Genomic DNA, 10,372 nt, shown 5'->3' with positions numbered 1-10,372 from the left:
CAGAGAACCCATTAGCAGGCTTGCAGTACCTGCAAACAAAACAAAACAAAACAAAAAAAGCTGACTTCTGTGAGCATTTGGTAAAATTCACTTTGTGTTTACCATTCACCCACACTACCCCCAGCCCCTTCTCTTGTTTATAGGAATTTATAACATCTGAAATGACAATGTCTGGGGACATCACACAGAATAACATCACACAGGATATTATTCCACCGCAGGAAAAGATGTTGGAAATGGAAGCACCAAAAGAACACAACAACAGCACACAGCCACAGCCTCTGTAAGAGTACTTTCATGTCACATTTCCTGATCAAACCTGAAGGACTACTTGCTTTTCTTCACATTGGGATATATTGGTTGGGGCATACAGTGTAGCTTCCATGAATGATAACAAGCAGTAAAGGAAGGAAAGGTACAAGGTTATATTTGCTGAACTAAATTTAAACTGGGTTCATTCAGCCTTCACCTTTCACAGCTCCTCTCTCACCTGCCTAGTTCTATGACTGCAGAGGCTAAGGCAGATTTCCCCAACCCAGTGCCCTCTGGGTCTTTTTGACTATAATCTTCACTGCCATCTGCCATCGCAAGCAAAGGCCTGTAATGTGAGAGGTTGCAGGTCAATATATTTGTAGGATGCCTGGTTTGGGTAAGTTCTGACTAAGAAAATGGTGGCTGGAGTATCCCACAACTATGAGCTGGTAAATCTCCTTTGGGTTTTACTATGATACTGCTCTTCATCTCCCAAATGGGATCAGCACCTTGGATAGCTCCTGTAAAAGTCAGGCTAAAACCTACCAGCTGCAGCCAGGCTGAGGGATTCATCTATTCATGTCAAGATTTTCTGTCTAACAAATTGAAGTCAATTGGGAGGAGGAAGTGCCTTCCCCTCTATGGAAACCTTTTAGGAACTTCAGGGAATATCTGAGAGTGGTTTGAATAACAGGTAATTTAACAATTTTGGTAAACCTGCATTTCCCCCCAGATCTTGCTAAAAGCAAAATTCAAAGGTGATGCACATAATTTCCTCCTCAGGGCAAAAATCTGAAGAGTTTTGAGGAAGGCTGGAGGGATTTTGAGAAAACTGCTGAAGTAAATATGTGTGTATGTGTGTCACAGTAGCTTAGATAACTGCTAAATGCCATCTAAAGCAATATTTGCATAGAATTTTGAGTTTCATATGTAAAACATCCAGCCCTCTGGATGTTGCTAGATAATTATTTCTAATGTTTCTATTCACTGGTTTATGTGGCATGGGCTGATAGGAGCTGTGGTCTCATCTGGAGAGCCACACTTTGTCCATCCCAATAAAAGGAACAAGGAAAACTAAAACAGTTCTCATAAAACTGGAGAAATGTGTCTAGGAGGGGCTTTCACACCATACAGTTATAGCACTATGGTTCCTCTTTAGGTTCCCTGACTGCATTTTATGGAATCATGGGGTTTATGATGCACTAGAGTTCTTTGGCTAAGAATTCTAAAGGAAGACATCCAAACTATAAATCCCCAAGATTCCATAGCTTATAACCATAGGGATTATAGTGGAATCATAATGCTATAATGGTATAGTGTGGAAGGGCCCTGGGTGGTTTTGCACAGTTCTCATCCCAGGCAGCTAAACAAGCCTTCCGCCTCCCCACTGCAGTCATTTAGCAAGGCAAAACTGTATGGTGTAAGAGGAACAAATACTTAATTTCCAATAGTGTTTAAAATGGAGAGTTTTGCATCACAGCCAACCCAGACCTTCCAAAGCTGCTGATAACACAGAGGGAGAGTGGTGCTGATAGAATCAGAGAGACAAATGGAGTCTTGTAAGATCTCCTCCAGTCTTTTCCCCCTGCCTCCTCCCCCTTTGAATTAATGAAATCCAGCACTAGAGGAACCTCAACAGATGGCTGTCCAGAGTGGCAGCATAATTCAAGCAGCTGCTGCCACCCTACTGCAAACAATGGGATCACTTTACATAACCTGTTACTACAATGCCGACGTTAATGGCACCTGGCACTCACCCCGCCCCCCAGGATTATATAATAGATGATTGTTGAGACACATACACACACACATATAGTGTTTTCTATAGCCTCAAAACAGTCTGCCCATCATGCATAGCTCCTTTTAGCTATTTACAAATGCAAAGCATATTTCTTTCCAATCAAAGGCTGATAGAAGCCATATCACATGAGGTTTATTTTCTTTCCTTTCCCTTTCCCCCTGCACTTTCACCACTACCCTCATTTTATTCCTGCTGCACCTTAAGACATCCTCTTTCTTCCACACATGACAGTTCTATTTGTAGCCCTGTCCCTTTTATACTGTAACATATTTGCTCTCTTTCTCTCTTTCTTCTACAACATCTATGGTTGTCACATTATTCCTCAAGCCTGGAGGAGCACAATGACTTCTGAAGCAGGTGTCACTGCTGCTCTGTGAATCAACCATCAGGAGGTATTTATGGAAGTAGTGAATCTCTGGCTAGGAGCTGTATAGGAAGTACAGCTCAGGTCATACTGCTGGGGGAAGCAACAGGATGCCTAGTAGTTTTTCACCTAATGAGTAGATTATCTAAGTCAAGTGGACCACGGTGGAGCAGAACTGAGACTTCTAGTTTGGGGTATGCTTGAGGGCACCTAGCTAACTAAAACTATTATCACATTTTAAGATTAAAAAAAAACACAGCCTCCACCTCATGCTCTTTTGCTCTGTGCCATACCCTATAATAATAAGAATCCCTGTAAGGAGTTTAATAGGTGAATTTTAACTAATTTCTCTCTCTTTTTTTTTTTTCACTTTTCTCTTATTCCATGATAATGCTGTGCAGTGTTGACTGGTCGCTCCCCAGGATGTCAATTGAGCACTGAATCCACTCCAGGCTTTAACCCCAATTTTAAAGGAGCTATCCAATGTCAATATCAAATCAACTGACAAATAGAAAAATTCTCAGCACTAACAAAGTGTACATGTGAACATCTGCATCAACACACTTTTATCAACCCATATACTACATATATTGCCGGAGGGTGGGGGGTAATCTCGAAGTACAAAACATGGTTATATTAGATTTTTTTCCTAAAAAAAGGGCAGAGAAATATGCATAAATTTCTCTTTACAGAAAGGGGAAAAGATCTCACAGCCCAAAATGGAATCAGGATGGGATGTGACTGATGGTACGATTCTGAAAGAAAAGAAAAGAAGGCAAAAAGAATGCAACTGATAGATTTTCATATCCATTGTGTGGGGCTTTGTGCATACCTTCATCAGAAGTCATCCAAGGAGCATGCTTAAGTGTCCTGTTATTCATTGTACAATCATCCTTCTGGCAGTCTGCAGTTTCCTCACCTCCTCATACCTCAATTAAAGCCTTGGCAAGGAAAAAGACATCATGAGATAACTTCTCCTGTGAGGCTTAGTTAGATCAGAAATCATAGGCAGCAAGTGTGTGTGTGTGGAGTGTGGTGGAGTCTCCTTCCCTGGAGGTCTTTAAATAGAGGCTGGATGGCGATCTGTTTGGGATGCTTTGATTGAGAGTTCCTGCATGGCAGGGGGTTGGACTGGATGGCCCTTGTGGTCTCTTCCAACTGTATGATTCTATGAAGCTGTGAAACAATGGCAATACATGTAATGAAAAATGGAAAAACCCCACAGCACCCTTAGCCATCTCTGAAAGATAAGGGAAGCTCAAAGGCACCCATGAAAATCAAAGGAGCTTTTGAAACACCCTGAGAACCAAGCTGGAAAAAAAATCAAAACTTCTTTTACAGGGGAAGATAAGGGGTTTTTTTGGGTGGGGGGAGTGGAATTGGAGGAAAGATTTTGGCACCGTACTACTTTTTGGTGGTATCCCAGTTTTCTACTTCATGCCTAGTTCTACCTTTAGTGAGACCTGCCTAGTAAAGAGATAGACATCTTTACTTCTCTTTGTTTTGGTCTAATATAAAATATTTAAGGAAACTGGTAAACCCCACTCCCATAAAAAAAAAGGCATAAGATGTTTCAGTGGATGAGTCCCCTGACAGAACTCCTTCCAGACATCATGTTCACTTTGATGGAACAAAGGTGCATATTTGCTGATGTAAAGGAAATACTCAGAAACTGAGGACCGTAAAATACATTGTTTTGTCCCTTAGGGTCCCAGGTGTCTTTTGTAGGACACAATTATCTGTTTACCATTGCTTTTCTTAAATTATATATATACTAGCTGCAGCTCTTTTTCTGGTTTAATCAACTCAGATTTTGATTTTGTTTTCCCTGTTTTGGGATACCTCCCAGTTCATCTAGGGCAGGGGTTCCTAACCTGTTCTCCAAGAAACCCTAAGGGCTCTGTATACATTTCCCAGGTGCTCCGTGGCTGCTCCAGAAAAATGAAAGAAATAAAAATGGAATGAAATTAAAGAATAAGAACATTTCCTTATATATACTCCTAACCATCATTAACTTGCTCTTAGGGGCTCCACCATAGAAATAAGGGCTTGGCAAGTCAAAAAGGTTAGGAACCTCTGATCTAGGGCAAGAGGACCTTTCTGTCCCATAGATATTGCAAAGAGCACAAGTTCTCTAATTAAGATTTTCAGTTTCTTATTCCAAGAAGTAAATATATAGTTCCCCTAAAATGTAGTTCTGTTGTTGACGACAAGTGGTGAGATAGAGCAGCCAACATTGCAATGGTGGCAGTGATGACAGTAAAGTATTATAGCTGCTACCCTCCAATAAAACACAAGTTGTAGCCCTTTCTTGACCCTATAACCTAGAAGGGGGTTATTGGATTTTCCAGTTCTGCCTCACCTTGTATTGAAATCCAATTTTAGGTAGAAAGGGCTACTTTGCTTTCAGAAATTTAATTTTGGTGTGGTGTATGTTGCACTTGTACACTATATGCATAAATGCATTTTATCAAAATGCAACTGCAGATATGAACAGAAAGAGATATGTAGTGAAGGCAGGCAACCTCTGCGCTCTACACTGACAATACAGTTAGTGTATAGAGTTCAGCCAACAGAGATTAAACTACTTTTGGTGCTAAGGTGAACAAACCACTGGAAGATTGCTACTACTGTCTGTCTGAAATCACTTTCTATATATCAGATAATAGATGATGATTATTTTGCAAAACCACCAAACTGTACTGCCACCCAACCTTAAAATGAAAGAAGCAGGAAATGTGCAAACAACTTAATGAGTATAGTTTTTCTTCTGAAAGATATGCAATTTTAAGTGGGGAGGTAAATCTCTGCTTTTTGTTGTTGTTGTTGTTCCCACATAGAAGAATGAATAATTCATCAACTTTCTCCCCACTCTGCAAGAATAGCAGAATTTCTGCAGAATTGTTCAAGCACTATTGTACTTAATTCCATTACAAATATATTGGGGTTTTGCACAGGAACACATGCAGAAGAACTATATGTTTTGTTTTGCTTGTTTGTTTGTTTTCCTTTATTTCTGTATAAGAATCCATCCATGTGTTCATGCAAATTATGTTTATGCAATTGGCTTAAACACAGAGGTTTCTGAGCAGGGAAACCACACAGAGGCTGGAATTTAGTTTACCCTAACTACATAGAATAGACAATTCAATCATTGTTGAATAGTGAGACAATATGTAGGTAAATCTAACTGAGTCAATGGCCTGTTACAGACTGCCAAAATAAAGCTGCTTCAGTTCTCTTTGGAGGTATGCTATTTAAATGATGCATGGGTCCAAAGAATCTGGAGGTTGTGCCAAAGCCGCACTCCATTCCTAAGCACTGGAGTGCAGCTTTGGTGCAGTTTCCGGATTCTTAGGATGCATGCATCATCTAAACAGCATACCTCCAAAGAGACCTGAAGCAGCTTTATTTTGTCAGTCTGTAACAGGCCAATAGCTCTGCTTTACTGGGGATTAACAATAGGATTTAGGGAACAGGCTAGCATCGTATTAGTGACATATGCAAGTGTAAGTCCACCTTGGTTGATCTGGAAGTTGTTATTCCATAACTCCTTTTTCAACATTTAAAGCAGTGTCCAGAACTCACAGTTCCACTCTGAACACCCCCCCCCCCCTTGCCATTTTGTTGCTGGTGAAGAATGATGAGAAAATGAAAAAGATCAAAAAAGCATTTTGATATGTTCCTGTAACCAGACCCAGACCTGCTGCATCATCCACTGAAACATCCAGAGGATGTCAGCAGATCTCAGAGAAAGATGCCCTCAGTTTCCATCTGGCTACAGGAACACAGTCAGATGATTTTCTGACTTCTCCACCCTCCACCAGCAATAGAATGATCTTGGGAGATGGTTATTGTAGTAAAACAGTGAATCCTGAAATTTGTGCCAGGGGACTCAAAGGAGAGTTCTGCATGTGAAACTCTTACACTATTCTGGGCAATTGTTATCCCAAGGCCAGGAATCACCCCTCTCAATTTTAATATCAATTTAATATTTAAAAAGATGCTGGGGTAGGTGACCTGTGGGGAAAAAAACCAAGGTGAAAACCTGGCCATACCATATTTGGAAATCTGATTGGTTCTAGCAAAGGAGGAAGCAAGGGCACCTACCACAATGAAATCACCCAAAGACATAAGCATAATCCATTTTGTCTAGGGGCGGGGCTATGGTGGGATTCTGGCTGAAGAAGATGGCTGTGCATACACAGACAAAAGATGTTTCTCTAGTAGCAAAAGATTTGCCTTTGTCTGAGATATTTTTTCCATTTCCTCAATCTTCCAAGCATTCTTTTCTCTTGGAAAACCATTTAGCAGTAAGGTAATCCATTCATTCTGAGATTACTGGCCTGGGATATGATTTTGATTATATATACCATTGCCTGCACACTGGCAACTTGGTCTAGTTTGGGACTGGGCAGACAATCTGTTCAGTTTACTAGACTCCTCAACAAGCCAGCCACCCAACTTGCTGAGGCAGCTACTGAGCTAGGACCCTTCCAAATCTGTGTGTTCTGGATCCTCAGTGATTGGAACCATGCTTCAGGATCGGTACTATATTACCATTAGCAAGACCTCTGCTTTTCCTCTTCTCCCATTTTTGCTTCATTAGTTCTTGTGTGTGTGCATGAGTGTGTGTGTGAATGTGTATATTATTTTATTACTAAAATGAAAAAACCTATTTGGAATTGCCTCTGGAGGTCTGTAGGATTTGGAACTAGTATAAAAAGGGTTAAGATTTCAGGCTGAACATTGACACAGTCAAGGGGCAAGGTATAACTGAATTAAACTAATTCCCCAATTAATTATTATTTGTGGGTGTCCTGAGCAACACAGTGTAAGATCTTGGTGATAGCATTTCTGCCTATGCTTACTGTACAAAACCTAGTGTTTCTCAGCAGCCGTCACAATATGTTTCATAAAGTAATTTTTTGCCCCCAAATATGTTTTTTTGCACAGGATAACCATGTGCATGTTTGTATAAAATAATTTTCTTCAGTAAAGTCCCAAAGTGTCAAGCATCCTCCAGCTGGTCTTTTACTCAGTGGAGTGTCTCAAATGTCAAGACTCCCCTTCTTTCATCAAGGATGTGAATATTAATGATTATGCTTTTCATTTGGAAGGTTTCCAAACTGAGAACAATGTGGGGGTGGGGGGTGAAGGTACAGGTTTTTTTTTTCACACTTTAAACTGAAAACAGCTTGTAATGAGGTTTGTGAGTATACAATGACAACAAATCAAGGACTGTTTTTCAAAGGTTGCCCTTCCTTCCTTCCTTCCTCCCTCCCTCCCTCCCTCCCTCCCTCCCTCCCTCCCTCCCTCCCTCCCTCTCTTTCTTTCTTTCGGCTGAGAAAGCAGTGGTGTCCCTTATACAGATGACTAGCATTGATGTTGTAATGCCTGGGTACGAAATCACAGGGAATACAAAGCAGCATCCCACCCTATATCTCATCATCCCCAGTCCTTCCTGTTTTGACAACACTAGCAGTCATCAAAACATATTTTTCAGGGATTTTTCTGGCTGGCGGATTTTGGGAGTTGCAGTCTTTAAAAAGTATCCCCCCCCCCATAAAGCCTGGGTGTTTCTGGTGGTTTATTTGAAGGGAATGTTTCAAGCCCTTGATCATTCTTTAAAGTGTTTCTCCCTTAAGAACAGCAAACCAATGATTTTCAATTGAGCAAATCAAGAGGCTTTTGTCATCTTTTCCAAATATGTTAAATGAAGAGAATAAGACAATTCCTCTCTCTCATCAGTTGCTGCAAATGAGAGAGACTAGACAGTTGTAGTGGTTGAGAACAAAGCAAAGCAATATTCTATTTTACTGTGTTCTGTATATTAAAAATATAAATGGCTCATCCAAGTACATCAAAGTAGGTTAGCTGATCTCATTATCATTTGCAACTAATTCAGCTCCAACCAAATCAGCAGCTTCTATGGGCTCTCTGTATATTTTGCTGCAGAGCACAGATGCCATTCAGAAGGATTCAGCAGTCCCACAGAGGAACAGCTCTTTGTCCAGAAGCTATGGTATTTATTTATTTATTTATTTAGGTATTTATATCCTGCCCTTCAGCCCTAATGGCTCTCAGGGCGGCTTACAATATTATTTTTAATCAGACAGTTCCCTTCCCTCAGGCTTACAATCTAAAAGACACAAAATAAAAGGAGAAGGGAATGATGGAGGGAAAGGGGATGAGGTCCAGTGGTTCTTCTCTCCCTCTAAGGCCTGGACCAAGGCAGATGGATTGGAGGGAGAGCTCTTCCTTCTTCCAGGCTAGTCCTGATGGAACTGGACTTGCCTGGTGAACTCCTTCTCAGGCCGGCAGATGGCAGTTGTGGAGGGCAGAGTCTCCTTCCTTCAGGCTTAGTCCTGATGGAGCTGGACCTGCCTGGCAAACTCCCTCTCAGGCCGGCAGATGGCAGTTGTGGAGGGCGGAGTCTCCTTCCTTCAGGCTTAGTCCTGATGGAACTGGACTTGCCTGGCGATATGGTAGCCACACATATTTCATAGTTGCAAACATGAATAGGCAATAAAGAGGGAATCAACACCAAACCTGGAAGGGTATGTCTGGAAGGACAGAATTTCTATGACATATGATTTAATCACTATTTGTATATGGCTGGTGTACCCAGAGGAAAGAGCAAGCATGGTGTAGTGGTTTGACCATTGGACTATGACTCTGGAGGCCTGATTTGACTGTAGATTCACCACACCACCTGAAAAAGAAGGAAACAAAGTGAACTCTTGGAAACCCATGACTACTGTCACGATGACCACCAAAACTGCCCTATCTTTTCTTCCAGAACCTACTCTCCAAAAATATCTAGTAGCGTTATTACTTATTTTAGGCACAGACAAACTTGTAATTTAATAATTAAAAATTTTTATTTGACAGACTGGTTTTAAACCAAGTGTCACCTATTATGTTGTTAGGTTACATGCACTTGTTATTGTTTTGCTTTGTTGCACTTAGTTACACTTGGTTACACAAAAATCACAGTGAGATCTTTTCATATCCCATTGAATTTGAGTTTTGGAATACCTAATGCTGAGGCATAGGAGGGTTGAGGTGAGCATTGTCCTATCAGTAAAGTACTGACATCCTCTATATATTATTAGACTGCAACTCACATAACCAATGGCTGACTGGAAGTACAACTTAACAATGCATATAGGGCCTCACGTTCCCAGTTCCTGTCTTAAAACAACCTTGCCAATAAAGATTATAGAAGGTTTAGGCAGGAGAAGATTACCCTCTCCAACAGATAAACATAGGAACAAAAGAATATCCAAATGGAGATAAAGGAGAAAAAGGAACAAATAATCAACAGTAGTGGGATACTGGTCTCCTTTCCTTGGGGGAGGTTATTGCTTTAGGCTAGAAATTTCTATATCAGAAGAAAAAAAATAATTTAAAAAATAGTATGATTACTTGCATTTATAATTGAGATTTAAATAATATGTTTCAGGTGGCTGAAGAACAAAGTCTTTGTCCCCATTCCCACTGGGGCATTTGCCCTGGGTGGACCTGGGCAGATCCGGTAACCCCCATACCAAATCTCCCCGGTAAGAAGTTCCCACTACCTTTACCCCAATTGGTTTAAATTACCCCGCAGATGTTCACACTCACCAAAATTTCAGTTTAAGATGGAGCCTCCTTGTTGTCAATCAAATGATGTCAATGGTGATGTGTCATGCAGTCATTCGTCGATGGCATGAGTGTTCCCACCCTTTAAAAAAAACAAACAACCTAGCGGCAAGGTTTGCATATTCTGTCAAATTGTCAATTGTGTTTAATTGAGCTTCCTTTCCGTGGGAATTCTCCTTCGATCTGCCCCAAACCACAAGCATCCTTGCCCTGGGGATTGTCCTCTGATCTGCCCCAAACCACAAGCATCCTTGCCCTGGGGATTGTCCTCTGATCTGCCCCAAACCACAAGCATCCTTGCCCTGGGG

This window comes from Sceloporus undulatus, chromosome 3, assembly GCF_019175285.1.
Source record: "Sceloporus undulatus isolate JIND9_A2432 ecotype Alabama chromosome 3, SceUnd_v1.1, whole genome shotgun sequence".
Taxonomy (NCBI): Eukaryota; Metazoa; Chordata; class Lepidosauria; order Squamata; family Phrynosomatidae; genus Sceloporus; species Sceloporus undulatus.
This window is presented reverse-complemented; position numbering follows the sequence as displayed.